The sequence below is a fragment of the Oncorhynchus tshawytscha genome, linkage group LG19 (genome assembly GCF_018296145.1).
Source record: "Oncorhynchus tshawytscha isolate Ot180627B linkage group LG19, Otsh_v2.0, whole genome shotgun sequence".
NCBI classification, from domain to species: Eukaryota; Metazoa; Chordata; class Actinopteri; order Salmoniformes; family Salmonidae; genus Oncorhynchus; species Oncorhynchus tshawytscha.
In genome coordinates, this window is record NC_056447.1 from 1,035,383 (window position 1) to 1,054,907 (window position 19,525).

The following is a 19,525-nucleotide window of genomic DNA, read 5'->3' on the forward strand; positions in this document are numbered from 1 at the left end:
CACACATGACTGAGCTTCTTGTCAAGCAATCTAACATTAGACAATAATGTTGCTCCAGGTTTAAAAAAAAAGTTAACCCTAAGACACCCACACTGCATGCCAATATCAGGAGATACAGACATCATAGGGTCATCTCCAATAACAGTTTGACCAGGAGAACACAAATGCAGCCTCTCTGACATCCAGCACAGTCGGTGGACCATAAATAATCATCCAATCAAATGGATTTATATAGCCCTTCGTACATCAGCTGATATCTCAAAGTGCTGTACAGAAACCCAGCCTAAAACCCCAAACAGCAAGCAATGCAGGTGTATAAGCGCGGTGGCTAGGAAAAACTCCCTAGAAAGACCAAAACCTAGGAAGAAATCTAGAGAGGAACCAGGCTATGAGGGGTGGCCAGTCCTCTTCTGGCTGTGCCGGGTGGAGATTATAACAGAACATGGCCAAGATGTTCAAATGTACATAAATGACCAGCATGGTCAAATAATAATAATCACAGTAGTTGTCGAGGGTGCAGCAAGTCAGCACCTCAGGAGTAAATGTCAATTGGCTTTTCATAGTCGATCATTAAGAGTATCTCTAGCACTCCTGCTGTCTCTAGAGAGTTGAAAACAGCAGGTCTGGGACAGGTAGCACGTCCGGTGAACAGGTCAGGGTTCCATAGCCGCAGGCAGAACAGTTGAAACTGGAGCAGCAGCACGGCCAGGTGGACTGGAGACAGCAAGGAGTCATCATGCCAGGTAGTCCTGAGGCATGGTCATAGGGCTCAGGTCCTCCGAGAGAGAGAAAGAAAGAGAGAAAGAGAGAATTAGAGAGAGCATACTTAAATTCATACAGGACACCGGATAAGACAGGAGAAGTACTCCAGATATAACAAACTGACCCTAGCCCCCCGACACAAACTACTGCAGCATAAATACTGGAGACTGAGACAGGAGGAGTCAGGAGACACTGTGGCCCCATCCGATGGTACCCCCGGACAGGGCAAAACAGGAAGGATATAACCCCACCCACTTTGCCAAAGCACAGCCCCCACACCACTAGAGGGATATCTTCAACCACCAACTTACCATCCTGAGACAAGGCCGAGTATAGCCCACAAAGATCTCCGCCACGGCACAACCCAAGGTGGGGTGCCAACCCACACCACTCAAGTGATGCACCCCTCCCAGGGACGGCATGGAAGAGCACCAGTAAGGTGTCAACAGTCTTCAGACATAGTTTCAGGCTTTTATTTTGAAAAATGAGCCAGAACGATAACATCGCATCAAGTGGTCACATGAGTTTTGCTCACGCAACAAAGTTTGGATAGGTATTGCTTTTCCCTCTCCTACTGTGAAAGACATTTGCGGGTGATTATATTATCGATTATATATTTTAAAAACAACCTGAGGATTGATTATAAAAAACGTTTGACATGTTTCTGTGGACATTATGGAAACTATTTGGAATTTGTCTGCTTTGTCGTGACCGCTCTTTCCTGTGGATTTCTGAACATAACGCGACAAACAAACGGAGGTATTTTGGATCTAAAACTAATCTTTATGGAACAAAAGGAACATTTGTTGTGTAACTGGGAGTCTCGTGAGTGAAAACATCCGAAGATCATCAAAGGTAAACGATTAATTTGATTGCTTTTCTGATTTTCGTGACCTGATGCTAAGTGTACTTAATGTTTATCGTGAGATCGATAAATTTACACAAACGCTTGGATTGCTTTCGCTGTAAAGCATAATTTCAAAATCTGACACGACAGGTGGATTAACAAAAGGGTAAACTGTGTTTTCCTATATTCCATTTGTGATTTCATGAAAGAAATATTTATAGTAATATTTATTGTATGTAGTGCTATGCTATTCAGCGGTTGTTGATTACACTTATCCTGATATCGGGATTGCAGCCATAACAAGTTAAGCCATTTTGCCACAACTTTGGAAGTATGCTTGGGGTCATTGTTAATTTGGAAGACCCATTTGCAACCAAGCTTTAACTTCCTGACTGATGTCTTGAGATATTGCTTCAATATATACACATACTTTTCCTCCTTATGATCATCTATTTTGTGAAGTGCACCAGTCCCTCCTGCAGCAAAGCACCCCCACAACATGATGCTGCCACCCCCTTGCTTCACGATTGGGCTGGTGCTCTTCGGCTTGCAAGCCTCCCTCCCCCTTTTTCCTCCAAACATAACGATGGTCATTATGGCCAAACAGTTCTATTTTTGTTTCATCAGACCAGAGGACATTTCTCCAAAAAGCACGATCTTTATCCCAATGTGCAGTTGCAAACCATAGTCTGGCTTTTTTATGGAGGTTTTGGAGCAGTGGCTTCTTCCTTGCTGAGTGGCCTTTCAGGTTATGTCGATATAGGACTTGTTTTACTGTGGATATATATATACTTTTGTACCCGTTTCCTCCAACATCTTCACAAGGTCACATCTGTCTAGTTGTTCCTGAGGGTCGCTAACAATACAAGATCACATTAGGCTAACGTTGTGCAATTATTTGGGACTTGTAGCCTGTTTGAATCATTATGGAACTCAGACCACACAGTTTAAACCTGAAGACTGGGGCACTGGGGCATGACGAATGGACCGTTGTTTTACAGTTCCATCAGGATTAGGGTAGATTTATATGACTATTATTCAACCCCTATTGTAAACTTTTTTTCCATTGATCCCTACATCCTGAACCCCTTCTCTCTATTTATTCTAATGAGTCTGTCAACAAAATATTAATTGATGGTACACTGTATTTAAAGGGTTGGCTTAAGATAAATGTCATGAAAACCCTACTGAATGCAAACTCCATAAGAAAATATTTGAGCCAGGAAATGGGAGCGTTGAATTACATTTATTCAGCGGCCAAGGGAACCATGCCTGCAAAGCCTGTTATGCACCTCCATAAGGTAAGTCTGAATACCAACTACTAAGAAGTGTGTAGGAAAGCTTGCATAGAAAAACATTTCTTAAGTCTGAATCGGGCCCTAAGAACCACCAATAGAATCAGTGAAATAATAGTCTCTCAGCTCATATTAAATTATTACAACTTAAACTAGATGTGATTTTATGGAGACTTACTGTTTTGATTATGTTCATCCTTTTGAGGGTCGCCTTCTGTTTAAGATTTAGATACAACCAGACAAAGTTATGATGTTGGAGTAATGGCCAAAGCTATAGAGACAGCACATAATAGGCCTATTGAGTTTTAGAGCTCTCACCCCCAAGGTATTGATTTGATTAAAACAAGGAAGTGGCAACATCATACTGTATTTCCCTTTGGTCTCGCTCGATCAATACCAAATTGCAGGAATAGAGAAATCAATGGGTTTGTTTACTGACTCGTCTCATATCACACAACCCAGCGGCTTCCATCCAAAAAACAAGCTGAACCTGGATGCTTTCCAGAAGCTTCCTGCTTATTAAAAAACATGTCCTGAAAGTTTTGATGAGTACCCTCCACCTCATCCTCCTCAAAAAGTAACACTTAAAGGAATGTAATTACCTGTGAATGATGTCAACCACTTTTATTGAAATTAGATTCAAATATCATTTAAGTAAAATATTTCTAATCAGTGAATTTCCTATCTGAAATGCCTGAGCCAGATGTCCTTTTGTTCTTTCCCCTAAAATAATTTTATTCAAGCACTAATAAATAAACAGTCACACTACTGTAATACTTAACTCTGTTGAAGAACACAGACAGAGCCTCATTGCTTATCTGCTACAGTCAGAGACACCGAACGAACTGAGACAGATTGATATGGTACATTATTAGTACAACAGTCTTCAAGGGCATCTGTAGAGCAACAGAGGTGGCCTAGATGAAATGACTACTATGTGTAACTCTTCATGAGAAAGTGGTGGAACTAATGCACCTTCTTCGGGATTGGTGTACCTTCCACGGGATGGTTGAGCTAACGTAGGCTAATGTGATTAGCATGAGGTTGTAAATAACAGGAACATTTTCCAGGACATAGACAAATCTGATATTGGCAGAAAGCTTAAATTCGTGTTAATCTAACTGCATTGTCCAATTTACAGTAGCTATTGCAGTGAAAGAATACCATGCTATTGTTTGCGGAGAGTACATAATTTTGATCATAAAGTTATTAATAAACAAATTAGGCACATTTGGTCAGACTTGATAAAACATTTTGAACAGAATTACAATGTTTCAATGGGTCAGTCTAAAACTTTGCACATACACTGATGCCATCTAGTGGCCAAAATCTAAATTACACCTGGGCTGGAATAATACATTATGGCCGTTCTCTTGCATTTCAAAGATGATGGTACAAAATAAATACAAAATAACATTTGATTTTTTATCTTTATATTATCTTTTACCAGATCTATTGTGTTATATTCTACTACTTTCCTTTCACATTTCCATAAACTTAAAAATGGTTTCCTTTCAAATGGTACCAATAATATGCATATCCTTGTTTCAGGGCTGGGGCTACATGCAGTTAGATTTGGGAATGTAATTTTAGGCAAAAATTTTAAAAAAGGGTCTAATCCTTAAGAGTTTTTAAATCAAACCGTAGAGAATGATAAAGGCCTCTAGTGGGCAAAAGGCTGTATTAGCATAGGCACCATCATTTAGGGCTTCCACCATTTTAATGTAGTCAACTGGGGGAGACTTCCAACTTCATTGGATGATCCTTCCTGGTGACCCTGTTGGAGTCATGTCCAACCGGGTCATCAGGGGGATCAGCCAATCGTGAAGAAGAAAGTTGACTACTTCAAAATGGAGATTGCCTCAATGGCGCTGCCGTGCGCTTACAAACACCATAGGGATGCTTTCTCTATCATTCTCTATGAGTCCAACCAATGTGCCTGTAAATTATTGTGGGAGTTAAGGCTGCATTTACACAGGCAGCCCAATTCTGATCTTTTCCTACTAATTTGTCTTTTGGATGCCTTTCAGAATGCATTTTAAAACCCCACTGTTTCATTTTGGTTGTCAGTGGTTAATTCGTAAGTTATTTTTTTCTGTTGAGCTTCTTGTTGGCTTCTTATTGAGGAAAATAACATTTCTGTTCCAAGCCACAGGCAAAGGGTGCTGGGGGTTGGGGATGATTTAGGGTTGCAATCTGCCAGATCTTGAAGTCAACTTCAAAAGCCTTCAAAGTCAGAGTCAGTGCAGATGTTCAGGCAATTAGATTTCTCAAGAAAATAGTTCCAACCGACAAAATGACATAACAACCGCAGTAGAATAAATGTGCCAGCTACACTGTATGACAGATATTCAATCTGACCTCGCCCCAAAAATAGTCCTTCTAAAGCAAATGACAATCAGTCAGAGAGATGAGTGTGCTTATGCTGTAGTGGAAATTGGCTAGGCAGATTGAGATTCTCCTAATTGAATGTGCAGCAGTGCCAGGCCACATGATGAAGAGGCAACTAGAATCGTTGAAAACGTTTGTCAACGGGACCATCTCTGCGTTCCAAATTGCACTAGTCCCTATATAGTATAGCACTACTTTTGACTACTTAGGGCTCTGTTCATAGGGCTCTGGTCAAAAGTAGTGCACTACTGCATTTAGGGAATAGTGTGCCATTTAACCTTTCTCTAATGACCCTCCACTGATGGAATGCTTGTGTCTGGCTCGGAAGGAGCTGTGGAGTGAGTGGAGCCGTGATCTGTTTTGACTGAATGTTTAACTGCCCACTCTAATGCTGCCAGAACACCAGTACACTCCATTGTTGTCATTCTGAACCTGGGCTGTGGAGCGGTCACATATTGTCTGCTTCTGAAGTAGTGCACTATTCCATATGTAGTGCACGACTTTTGACCAGAGGGTTGTTCCACCTCCCAAAAAGAACAAGAAGGAGGATTTCCACACCACCCATATAGGATTGTTCCGAAGTTGTTTCTGTACTTAGGAACAGATCAATTTAGCATTCCTGCATTATTTTGTTGAAATATAGTTGTGGTCCTTTTGTTGCTCAGTTGGTACAGTATGGCACGTGTAACTCCAGGGTTTGGGTTTGAATTACAATTATGTCAACAATTCATGCCCCCTTTTGCCTATTATCATGAGCTGACAACGTGTTTTCTGAGAAAAGACTGGGCGAGTTCGCTTTGCATGGCCCAGTGCCCCAAGCGGCCAGAGACCTCTCCTTAGGAGGACTAATGTAATGATAAAAAATGAGCAAGCGAAAAACGTCACTCAAAACGAACTCAACCACTGGAACGTCTTCCCCAGACAGTGGTGAGTACTTGTCCTTGCTCCGGAAATTGCTACTATTGTGTAAATGGGCTTCCATAAAGTTGTTAAACAATCTTAGGCAGATGGCCAGGATATGAATTACATCTGACTAGCTTCTAATGTGGTGTGTTGGTAAGTAGCTACATTTTTAAAAAAGTCCTTATTTGATAGGCTATGCCATGATACTAGACTATGATGCTGTGATGCAACTAGCTAAACGCATAGCCTCTCTCTGTGTAATGTGAGAGGAATATTTGCATAGCTAACATTGCACCTGAAGACATGTTTGGTCCATAGACATTAAAACCAGTAGATAGTGATAGTGCCGATGTCATCCACATATTCTTATGGAAAACTCCTGATGGCATATGACGCATTTTAATTTGAAGCGAGCCATACAGTATTTCTGAATGTGGCTGAATGGCACCAAAAAACCAGTGGCAGTGACTAGCGAAGAATCATGGTTGATGTAGTCGTTATCATCCTGCCTGAGAAAGTCAATCCAACGCTGCTGGGTGCATGTGCAAAGAGTGTGCGGGCCTCCTCGTAGCCTGCCGGCCAGTGTTTGGTCTGTGTCAGAACGTGGTCCTGTGTGACGGCAAATGTAGTAGTCAGAATGGATCACTATTTAATTAAATCTCGATTTGTAGCTTTAAAATAATTAACAGTGGGGATCGAAATTCATCATAAAAACACATTTTAGAGGCCAAAATGTTTGTCTAAAAAAAAATTGTTTGGCCATTCTGGCCATCGTAATTTACATAGGCTTTCTAGGGCCGACCAGGGCTTTTGGCACCACTAGGTTGCTACGCAGTAGCTAACCAGCAGAGCTTGTGACTTACGCTCCAGACCGGACACTAGGGGTCTGGTTTGATCCCTGATAGCTGACGTTAGTTAACCCGACGACATGTTTGATGCATGTTGCCAGCTTTCTTTCAATAATGTGTTTTTTTAACGTGAACTGGCTAGCTACTGTCCTTGTTTGTTGTGATTGAATGGCAAAGTCACACCCACATCAAGCCACACCCCCAAGACAACTCTCATTTGCCGTCTGTCATGGCCACTAACATTTCCTAATGAGCATTAATATTATGTTTCAGGGAAGACCCAGATGCAGACATGGAGACAAAGGGCTGTGAGACATGGGTTTGATCCTAAACACATGAAAAGTGAGATGTATACGGAGGGTACAAGGCAACAGAAGATGAACAGCAGAGGGGCTAAGTATCCTGGAGATGGGTAAAGGGCCGATAAACCGGGGGGAAAGTGTGCAGGACTCCACCCAGAGGGGTAGATCTTGGGTGGACAGCCCAGGAATTTGCGAGACAATACCTCGGGGGGTGGGGTCTGGGGGTGGTCCGCTTGTTGTTGATACCTAGAGGTGGTCTTGAGAAGAGCCAACTGGGCTCTCTTCCAGGTCCGGCAGAGGACAAACATCTGGGCCGAGGGTACGCTGACCTCTTGCTCCGGGAAGAGCGGGGACTGATATCCCAGGGAACAGTCAAAGGGCGAGTGTCACACCCTGGTCTTAGTATTTTGTGTTTTCTTTATTATTTCGGTCAGGCCAGGGTGTGACATGGGTTTATTATGTGGTGTGTTTTGTCTTGGGGTTTTAGTAGGTATTGGGATTGTGGCTTAGTAGGGTTATCTAGAAAAGTCTATGGTTGCCTGAAGTGGTTCTCAATCAGAGGCAGGTGTTTATCGTTGTCTCTGATTGGGAACCATATTTAGGCAGCCATATTCTTTGAGTGTTTCGGGGGTGATTGTTCATGTCTCTGTGTTTGTTTGCACCAGATAGGCTGTTTAGGTTTTCACGTTTCGTTTGTTGTTTTTGTATTGTTCGTTTTTTCATCATCATTAAATATGTATCAAGAATGCCACGCTGCATTTTGGTCCGACTCTCCTTCAACGGAAGAAAACCGTAACAGCGAGAGACCCATGGCAGAGCAAGGAAGGGTGTTGCGGGAATATTTGACCCAGACTAGTTGCTGGCTCCAGGTGGTGGGGTTTGTGGAAACCAGGCAGCAAAGAGTCGTCTCCAGGTCTTGGTTGGCTCGCTCCGACTGGCTGTTGGACTGGGGGGGTATTGTGGGTGACCCAGCCTATAGAGTGCCCGTCAAGAGTTCTAACATCCATGGGAATGGAGAGGGGCTGAGTTGGGATGCCCAGCTCAGACGCCAGGGCAGCATCCATAAAGCAGTCAGCCCCAGAGTCGATGAGTACCCGGAGACTTCGACTGACCCCACAGCAAGATGGCATGAAAAGGGGTGCGAGTAAAGGGAGAGGAAAAGTTTTCTGTATGGCCCACCAGAGTACTCGCTCCTACCGGTGAGCCTGGTCTTTTAGTGGACAGGTGGCCACGAAATGACCAGCAGTCTCGCAATTCAGACAACTCTTCGTGTGAAGCATGTATAGCCATTCGGCTGGGGACAGCCTAGCTCAGCCTAGTTGCATGTATAGCCATTCGGCTGGGGACAGCCTAGCTCAGCCTAGTTGCATGTATAGCCATTCGGCTGGGGACAGCCTAGCTCAGCCTAGTTGCATGTATAGCCATTCGGCTGGGGACAGCCTAGCTCAGCCTAGTTGCATGTATAGCCATTCGGCTGGGGACAGCCTAGCTCAGCCTAGTTGCATGTATAGCCATTCGGCTGGGGACAGCCTAGCTCAGCCTAGTTGCATGTATAGCCATTCGGCTGGGGACAGCCTAGCTCAGCCTAGTTGCATGTATAGCCATTCGGCTGGGGACAGCCTAGCTCAGCCTAGTTGCATGTATAGCCATTCGGCTGGGGACAGCCTAGCTCGGCCTAGTTGCATGTATAGCCATTCGGCTGGGGACAGCCTAGCTCGGCCTAGTTGCATGTATAGCCATTCGGCTGGGGACAGCCTAGCTCAGCCTAGTTGCATGTATAGCCATTCGGCTGGGGACAGCCTAGCTCAGCCTAGTTGCATCGGCTCGGGAAGAGATTAATTGGCATACTTTGGAGACACTCTGGGGAACTAGGGTAACCTCGGGTTCTCTGCAACGGAGCCAACAGGGACTTCTGGGATGTCTCGAATGGTCAAGGCGATGAGCGAGTCCAAATCCATTCGTAGTTCCCGGGCTACAAGCTCGTCCTTTACTTCCTCCGATACTCCGTGCAGGAACATGTCAAACAATACTTCCGGGTTCCAGGCACTCTCTGGCGAAAACGTGCAAAAATCCACTGCGTAGTCTGCCACACTATGGGAGTTTTGACATAGCTGTAACAGCTCATGAGCAGCCTCTCTCCCGGACAAAGGAGACTCAAACACCTTCCGAGCTTCCTCCACAAACTCCTCCAGACTGAGGCAGACTATTGCTCCCACACCGCTGTGGCCCAGGCGAGTGCCCTCTTAGACATCAGCGTTATGATGAATGCTATCCTTGAGCGGCCCGAAGGGAACGAAGAAGGCTGCATAAATGAGAGGGCACTGAGAGAGAAATTCCCGTCAGGTTCCGGAATCAGCGTAGCGCTCCAGAGGTTGTAAGCGGGGTTCTTGGAACACTGGGGTAGGCTGGGAGATTATAGGTGTGACCCGCTGCCCAGTGGGGAATCTGCTGAATTGCTCTAGCAATGTATCGAACTCCTGGTCATGGCGTTCTGCCAGGGTATGGAGTCCCTCCATAAGACATTGAAGTAATGTCTTATGGAGGGACTTCATACCCTGTCACGCCTGGTAAACAAGTACACCGCTAGGCTACAGCAGTTCTAATGGTTTCAATGTTATGGTCTACAATGGTAAAAGTTACAAGTTACAACACTTACAAGTCTCCATGGGCTAAAACGGCAGAGGGTAGAACTCCTGATTATGTTGATAGACTCATCAAATTCTCAAGTCTCAAATGTAAATGAGCATGGGGTGCATTCGAAATGCAACCCTATTCCCTATACAGTGCTCTTCTTATGACCAGGGATAGGGCTCTGGTCTAATGTAGTGCACTATATAGGGAATAGGGAGCCGTTTCAGACAGAACCATTTCTATTATAAATGACACACGCCCATCTAGATGCTTGAAACTGAGGATGTAATTGGATGACAGCAAAGTGAAAATAGTGAAAGAAGGCGCTTGACTGAGCACTAAGAGTCAGTGTGAAACCGAGGAGGAAACGACTTTAATAGCACTTACACCATTTATGGAAGATATCATAATGATATTTTCACACCATTTCCAAGCAAGGGTGGAATAAGTTGACATAAAATAGCAACACAATGCCAAATATTTCCTCTTGGTAAAGGATAATGAAATTGATTAAATTGAAAATGAAATTTAATTAGATTGAAAGTAGAATTGATGTCATTGCTGACGTCAAAACAACTCTCTTGTGGATATTGAAATTGAAACCAATTTGATCAGTAGGCTTAGGCTATAGATCATGAATGTCATACTGCACTTGCTATTGATCTTAATCAATTTAGTCAATCAAGGTTCTTGAAAAAGGTCATAAGGTATTCAGTCACATTATTATGATGGTTACATGACCACTTTTAAGATCTATGTTTTAGGGTCAGTTAAACTTTGAATTCCTTGACTATTCTGTTAATGCTAATTCCCCAGATTGGGCGACATTGAATGGTTGCTGGGCGACCTGAAAGGTTGCTGGATTGAATCCCTGAGCTGTCTTTCTGCCCCTGAGCAAAGGCAGTTCCCTGGTAGGCAGACATTGTAAATAAGAATTTGTTCTTAACTGACTTTCATAGTTAGGTAAAAAAAGATGGAGAGCAGGATAAGAATAGGGTATTGTACTGAATCACAGATATCATGTCAGCAACAACTCAGTCAGTTGCTATAATAAATCCAAACACATTTTTGTAACTTCATGCCCTCCTCCAGGAGCTTGGCAGCTAAATAGTAATAGGTAGGTGGTACCCTACTGAAATGTCAGACGCCATGGTCGATATGACTGCTTGCATGAGCTCATGGACCAGATAGACTCTGCGATTATACTAACTAACCAAGTGAAAACGTGCAGCTTGGACTGGGTCTTGCACGTTGACATGCAGCTAATAAAGGCTTTATAAGCTGCATTAAGTTCTGCTTTTCTGATGTATCTAATACTTATGTCATGCAATAAAATGCAAAATAATTACTTAAAAATCATACAATGTGATTTTCTGGATTTTTGTTTTAGATTCCGTCTCTCATTGTTGAAGTGTACCCATGATAAAAGTTACAGACCTCTACATGCTTTGCAAGTAGGAAAACCTGCAAAATCGGCAGTGTATCAAATACTTGTTCTCCACTGTAAAAGCCTGGGATATCAACCATTCAAAATTGGACTAAGTGGGAGTGACTATAGAATTCTATGGGAGTGACCTTACTGAGTAAAGTATTTGTCATCAGGCTTTGTCCGTTGCTAGTAATACGTTTTTTCTTTCTCCCTGGTTGTCACTAGTTAACACAGCCACAAAGTCATAATTATGGCTAAACCTGCCCATTTACACAATTTATCTTCTTAAAATTTGACCTAACTAATGAAGGCCAATTTTTATGTGTTGGTCCACCAGACCTTCTGTGCATTTGGACGGAAGTTTCAGGGAAACTTCTTAACTTCTTCAAGGTAGGGGGCAGTATTCGGATGTTTGGATGACTGAGGTGCCCAAAGTAAACTGCCTGTTAGTCAGGCCCAGAAGCTAGGATGTGCATATAATTGAACACAGTATATTCTGTATTGAATTTGATTGATTATTTACATATTAGGGTACCTGATATTGGATTAGAAATGTTGTTTGAATTGTTTGGTCAAAGTTTACAGGTAACTTTTTAGATTCTTTCTTATGACTGTTGGGCGAGTTGGAACAGGTGGATTTCTGAATCAAACGCGCCAAATAAACGGACATTTTTGGAATATAAAGAAGGACTTTATTGAACAAAACGACCATTGATTGTGAAACTGGGACCCTTTGGATTGCAAAAAGATGAAGATCTTTAAAGGTAAGTGATATATTTTATTGCTATTTTTGAGTTTTGTGACACCTGTGCAGGTTATGAATTTATGTTAATGCGGGAGGTGGGCCCACCTGTCCTCAGACAATCAAATGCTTTCACCGTAAAGCCTTTTGTAAATCAGACAAAGCGGTTCGATTACCAAGATTCTAAGCTACAGAATGGTGGAAACACTTGTATTTTCATGAATGAATACTACTTTTGTATTTTGAATTTCGCGCATTGCATCTTCACCGGATGTTGGCCAGGTGGGACGCTACCGTCCCACCTAGCGGCCCACCTTGACAACATCTGGTGAAATTCCAGAGCGTGAAATTCAAAATACAAAAATCATAATATTAAACATTCAAATACAAGTGTCTTACATCATTTAAAAAGCTTAACTTCTTGTTAATCCAGCCGCTTTGTCAGATTTCAAAAAGGCTTTACGGCAAAAGCATACCATGCGATTATCTGAGGACAGCGTCCCGCATACACCAGCATTAAAAACCTTTTCCAAACCAGCGGAGGCGTCACAAAAATCTAACATAGCGATAAAATAAATAATATAACTTTGAAGATCTTCCTCTGTTTGCAATCCCAAGGGTCCCAGCTAAACAACAAATGGTTGTTTTGTTCGATAAAGTCCTTCTTTATATCCCAAAAAAGTATGTTTAGTTTGCCTGTTTGATTCAGTAATCCACCCGTTCCACTTGTTCAACATGCAGACAAAGGAATCCCAAAAGATACCAATAAACTTCATCCAAACAAGTCAAACAACGTTTCTAATCAATCCTCAGGTACAACATCTTAAGGCTAGGGGGCACTATTTTCATGTCCGGATAAAAAGTGTGCCCAAAGTAAACTGCCTGCTACTCAGGCCCAGAAGCTAGGATATGCATATAATAGGTAGACTTGGATAGAGACCACTCTAACGTTTCTAAAATTGTTAAAATTATGTCTGTGAGTATAACAAAACTTATTTGGCAGGCAAAACCTCGAGGACAATCCATCCAGAATATATTTCTTTGAGGTCACTCTCTTTTCAATGGGTTTCTATGTGGATCTAGATTTCTAAGGCACTTGCTTGCAGTTCCTATCACTTCCACTAGATGTCAGCAGTCTTTAGAAATTGGTTGATATTTTTCCTTTGAGAAATTAAGAAGTTGCCATTTCCTATCTGGGTGGATAGCCAAGTGTACTGTTGTGGTTGGGGCGCGCGACCTGAAAGCTCGCTCCACATTGTTTTCGTCCGGTATTGAACACAGTTTATTCCGTCTTAAATTTGATCGATTATTTACGTTTAAAAATACCTAGAGTTGGATTAGGAAAAATATTCGAAATGTTTGGATCAAGTTTACAGGTAATTTATTAGATACTTTGACATGTATTTTCTGAATCAAACGCGCCAAATAAATGGACAATTTGGAGATATAACGACGGAATTAACTTCTCTAGGGTAGGGGGCAGCATTCGGAATTTTGGATGAAAAGCATGCCCAAATTAAACGGCCTGCTACTCGGGCCCAGAAGATATGATATGCATATATGGCAGGCGAAAACCTGAGAAAAATCCATTCAGGAAGTAGTTTTCTTTTTGGTTTTGTAGTTTTCTATTCAATGCCATGAAAGTATCCATTGACTTAGGACTCAAATTGCAGTTCCTATGCCTTCCACTAGATTAGAAATTGTTAGAAATTGTTAGAAATTGTTTCAGGCTTGTATTCTGATAAATGAAGGAGTAAGACCAGTCTGAACGAGTGGACCCTACCGTGTCAGAGCTTTTTCATGCGCAATCCCGAGAGAGTGCCTTTCTTGTTTACCTTTTATATCGACAACATTATTGTCCGGTTTAAATATTATAGATCATTTAGGCTAAAAACAACCTGAGGATTGAATATAAACATTGTTTGACATGTTTCTATGAACTTTACGGATACAATTTGGATTTTTTTGACTACCTGTTTTGACTGTGATTGAGCCTGTGGATTACTGAAGAAAACATGCGAACAAAACTGAGGTTTTTGGATATAAAGAGACTTTATCGAACAAAAGGAACATTTCTTGAGTAAATTAATGTCTTCTGAGTGCCACCATATGAAGATCATCAAAGGTAAGGGTTTCATTTTATCTCTATTTCTGACTTGTGTAACTCTTCTACATGGCTGGTTACTGATGATTTGTCTGAGCTAAGGTATGCTTTCGCCGTAAAGCATTTTTAAAATCTGACACCGTGGTTGGATTCACAAGAAGTTCATCTTTAAACCTATGTAAAATATGTTTTGTTTTCTGAATTTTTATCATGAGTATTTCTGTATTTGAATTGGGCGCTCTGCAATCTCACTGGATGTTGGCCAGGTGGGATGCTAGCATCCCACATACCCTAGAGAGGTTAATCGAACAAAAGGACTATTTGTGATGTTTAATGGACATATTGGAGTGGCAACAGAAGAAGATCTTCAAAGGTAAGGCATGAATTATATCATTATTTCTGACTTGTGTGTCGTGCCTGGCGGGTTGAAATATGAAATATGATTTTCATGTGTTTGTTTGATGGGGTGCTGTCCTCAGATAATAGCATGGTTTGCTTCAAATCAAATCAAATCAAATTGTATTTCTCACATACACATGGTTAGCAGATGTTAATGCGAGTGTCGCGAAATGCTTGTGCTTCTAGTTCCGACAATGCAGTAATAACCAACAAGTAATCTAGCTAACAATTCCAAAACTACTACCTTATAGACACAAGTGTGAGGGGATAAAGATGATAAAGATATGTACATAGAGATATATCAATGAGTGATGGTACAGAGTGGCATAGGCAAGATACAGTAGATGGTATTGAGTGCAGTATATACATATGAGATGAGTATGTAAACAAAGTGGCATAGTTAAAGTGGCTAGTGATACATGTATTACATAAAGATGCAGTAGATGATATAGAGTACAGTATATACATATGAGATTAATAATGTAGGGTATGTAAACATATTAGGTAGCATTGTTTAAAGTGGCTAGTGATATATTTTACATCATTTCCCATCAATTCCCATTATTAAAGTGGCTGGAGTTGAGTCAGTGTGTTGGCAGCAGCCACTCAATGTTAGTGGTGGCTGTGTCTGATGGCCTTGAGATAGAAGCTGTTTTTCAGTCTCTCGGTCCCAGCTTTGATGCACCTGTACTGACCTCGCCTTCTGGATGATAGCGGGGTGAACAGGCAGTGGCTCTGGTGGTTGTTGTCCTTGATGATCTTTATGGCCTTCCTGTGACATCGGGTGGTGTAGGTGTCCTGGAGGGCAGGTAGTTTGCCCCCGGTGATGCTTTGTGCAGACCTCACTACCCTCTGGAGAGCCTTACGGTTGTGATACAGCCCGACAGGATGCTCTCGATTGTGCATCTGTAGAAGTTTGTGAGTGCTTTTGGTGACAAGCCGAATTTCTTCAGCCTCCTGAGATTGAAGAGGCGCTGCTGCGCCTTCTTCACGATGCTGTCTGTGTGGGTGGACCAATTCAGTTTGTCTGTGATGTGTACGCCGAGGAACTTAAAACTTACTACCCTCTCCACTACTGTTCCATCGATGTGGATAGGGGGGGGGGTGTTCCCTCTGCTGTTTCTTGAAGTCCACAATCATCTCCTGAGTTTTGTTGACGTTGAGTGTGAGGTTATTTTCCTGACACCACACTCCGAGGGCCCTCACCTCCTCCCTGTAGGCCGTCTCGTCGTTGTTCGTAATCAAGCCTACCACTGTTGTGTCGTCCGCAAACTTGATGATTGAGTTGGAGGCGTGCGTGGCCACGCAGTCGTGGGTGAACAGGGAGAACAGGAGAGGGCTCAGAACGCACCCTTGTGGGGCCCCAGTGTTGAGGATCAGCGGGGTGGAAATGTTCTTGCCTACCCTCACCACCTGGGGGCGGCCCGTCAGGAAGTCCAGTACCCAGTTGCACAGGGCGGGGTCGAGACCCAGGGTCTCGAGCTTGATGATGAGCTTGGAGGGCACTATGGTATTAAATGCCGAGCTGTAGTCGATGAACAGCATTCTCACATAGGTATTCCTCTTGTCCAGATGGGTTAGGGCAGTGTGCAGTGTGGTTGAGATTGCATCGTCTGTGGACCTATTTGGGCGGTAAGCAAATTGGAGTGGGTCTAGGGTGTCAGGTAGGGTGGAGGTGATATGGTCCTTGACTAGTCTCTCAAAGCATTTCATGATGACGGAAGTGAGTGCTACGGGCGGTAGTCGTTTAGCTCAGTTACCTTAGCTTTCTTGGGAACAGGAACAATGGTGGCCCTCTTGAAGCATGTGGGAACAACAGACTGGGATAGGGATTGATTGAATATGTCCGTAAACACACCAGCCAGCTGGTCTGCGCATGCTCTGAGGGCGCGGCTGGGGATGCCGTCTGGGCCTGCAGCCTTGCGAGGGTTGACACGTTTAAATGTTTTCCTCACGTCGGCTGCAGTGAAGGAGAGTCCGCATGTTTTAGTTGCGGGCGTGTCAGTGGCACTGTATTGTCCTCAAAGCGGGCAAAAAAGTTATTTAGTCCGAAGATACGGACAATATAGATCTAGCAGGATTTTCCATGCACCGGCAGAACAGAGACGCTACCTCTGGTAAGACGAGGGGTGGGAGGTGTGTATTTTTGTCAATAACAGCTGCTGCGCGATGTCTAATATTAAATAACTCTCAAGGTATTGCTCGCCTGAGGTAGAGTACCATATAATAAGCTGTAGACCACACTATCTACCAAGAGTTCTCATCTGTATTATTCATAGCCGTCTATTTACCACCACAAAATGAAGCTGGCACTAAGACTGCTCTCATCCAACTCTATAAGGCCATAAGCAAATAAGAAAATGCTCACCCAGAAGCGGCACTCCTAGTAGCCGGGGACTTTAATGCAGGCAAACTTAAAATCCGTTTTACCACATTTTTAACACCATGTCACATGTGCAACCAGGGGGGAAAACAACCTGGACCACCTTTACTCCACAAACAGAGATGCATACAAAGCTCTCCCCCACTCTCCATTTGGCAAATCTGACAATAATTGTATTCCTGCATACAAGCAAAAACTAAGCAGGAAGTACCAGTGACTCGCTCAATACGGAGGTGGTCAGATGACGCGGATGTTACACTACAGGACTGTTTTGCTAGCACAGACTGGAATGTTCCGTGCTTCTACACCTCCATTGCTTGCTGTTTGGAGTTTTAGGCTGGGTTTCTGTACAGCACTTTGAGATATCAGCTGATGTACGAAGGGCTATATAAATAAATTTGATTTGATTCTAGGATTCATCCAATGGCAATGAGGAATACACCACCTCAGTCATCGGCTTCATCAATAAGCGCATCGTTGACGTCATCCCTACAGTGACTGTACATACATATTTCAACCAGAAGCCATGGATTACATGCAACATCAGCATAGAGCTAAAGGCTAGAGCTGCCGCTTTCAAGGAGCGGAACACTAATCCGGACGCTTATAAGAAATCCTGCCAAGACCTCAGACGAACCATCAAACAAGCAAAGTGTGAATACAGGATTAAGATTGAATCCTACTACACTGGCTCTAACGCCCGCCGGATGTGGCAGGGCTTGAAAACTATTACAAACTACAAAGGGAAACCCAGACGCGAGCTGCCCAGTGACGCAAGCCTACCAGACGAGCTAAATGCCTTTTAAGCTCACTACGAGGCAAGCAACACTGAAGCATGCATGAGAGCACCAGCTGTTCTAGATGACAGTAGCCGATGTGAACAAAACCTTTATTAAACAGGTCAACATTCACAAAGCCTCAGGGCCAGACAGATTACCAGGATGTGTACTCAAGGTATGTGATGAACAAACTGTCAAGAGTTTTCACTGGCATTTTCAACCTCTACCAGGCCATGTCTATAATACCTACATGTTTCAAGCAGACCACCATAGTCCCTGTGCCCAAGGAAGCAAAGGTAACCTGCCCAAATTATTACCGCCCCGTGGCACTCACGTCACTAGCCATGAAGTGCTTTGAAATGCTGGTCATGGCTCACATCAACAGCATCCTCCCGGACACCCTAGACCCACTCCAATTCGCATATCGCCCCAACAGATCCACAGATGACGGAATCTCAATCGCACTCCACAGCTGCACCATCGAAACATCCTGACCGGCTGCATCACCGCCTAGCATGGCAACTGCTCGGCATCTGACCATAAGGCGCTACAGAGGGTAGCGCAAATGGCCTAGTACATCACTGGGGCCGAGCTTTCTGCCATCCAGGACCTATATAATAGGCGGTGTCAATGGAAAACGCATAAAATTGTCAGTGGCTCCAGTCACCCAAGTCATAGACTGTTTTCTCTGCTACCGCACGGCAAGCTGTATGGAGCACCAAGTGTAGGACCAAAAAGCTCCTCAACAGCTTCTACCCCCAAGCCATAAGACTGCTGAACAATTCTTAAAATCGCCACCGGACAATTTACATTGACCCCCCCCTCCCTTTTGTACACTCACTGTTTGTTACCTATGCACAGTCACTTCGCCCCCACCTACATGTACAGATTGCCTCAACTACCTGTACCCCGGCACACTGACTTGGTACCCCTGTATATAGCCTCATTATTGTTATTCTTATTGTGTTACTTTTAGTATTACTTTTTATTTTAGTCTACTTGGTAAACATTTTCTCTTTCTTGAACTGCAGTTGGTTAAGGGTAAGTAAGCATTTCATGGTAAAGTCTACACTTGTTGTATTCGGTGCATGAGAAAAATAAAGTTTGATTTGATTTAGATGTTGTGTAATGTGACTAACATGACTTCAATTTAGAGCGTGTGCCATCCTTCAGCACAAAATGTCATCCTTGTCACGTTCGTTATAAAGATGAGACCAAGGCGCAGCGTGAGTAGAGTTCCAAATGTTTTTTAATAAAACCGAAACTCAGCAAAACAAAACGTGAAGCTATAGGAATAGTCAGAAAGGCAACTAAACATAGAACAAGATCCCACAAACACCAAAGGGAAATGGCTACCTAAATATGATCCTCAAAAACAACGATAAACAGCTACCTCTGATTGGGAACCATATCAGGCCACTATAGACATACAAATCACCTAGACCTACAAAAACCCCAGACATACAAAAAACCCTAGACAGTACAAAAACTAGCGTACTCACCCTAGTCACACCATGACCTAACCAAAATATAAAGAAAACAGAGATATCTCAGGTCAGGGCGTGACAATCCTTTATAAAACATTTATATAATATTCGACATGTTGAGTTGTGTGACATTTGACATTGGTGATTGTCACAGCTGTGCCACTTATGAATAAAGCATATAAACCTTTATAAAATATAAATATATAAATTTATAAAATATTTA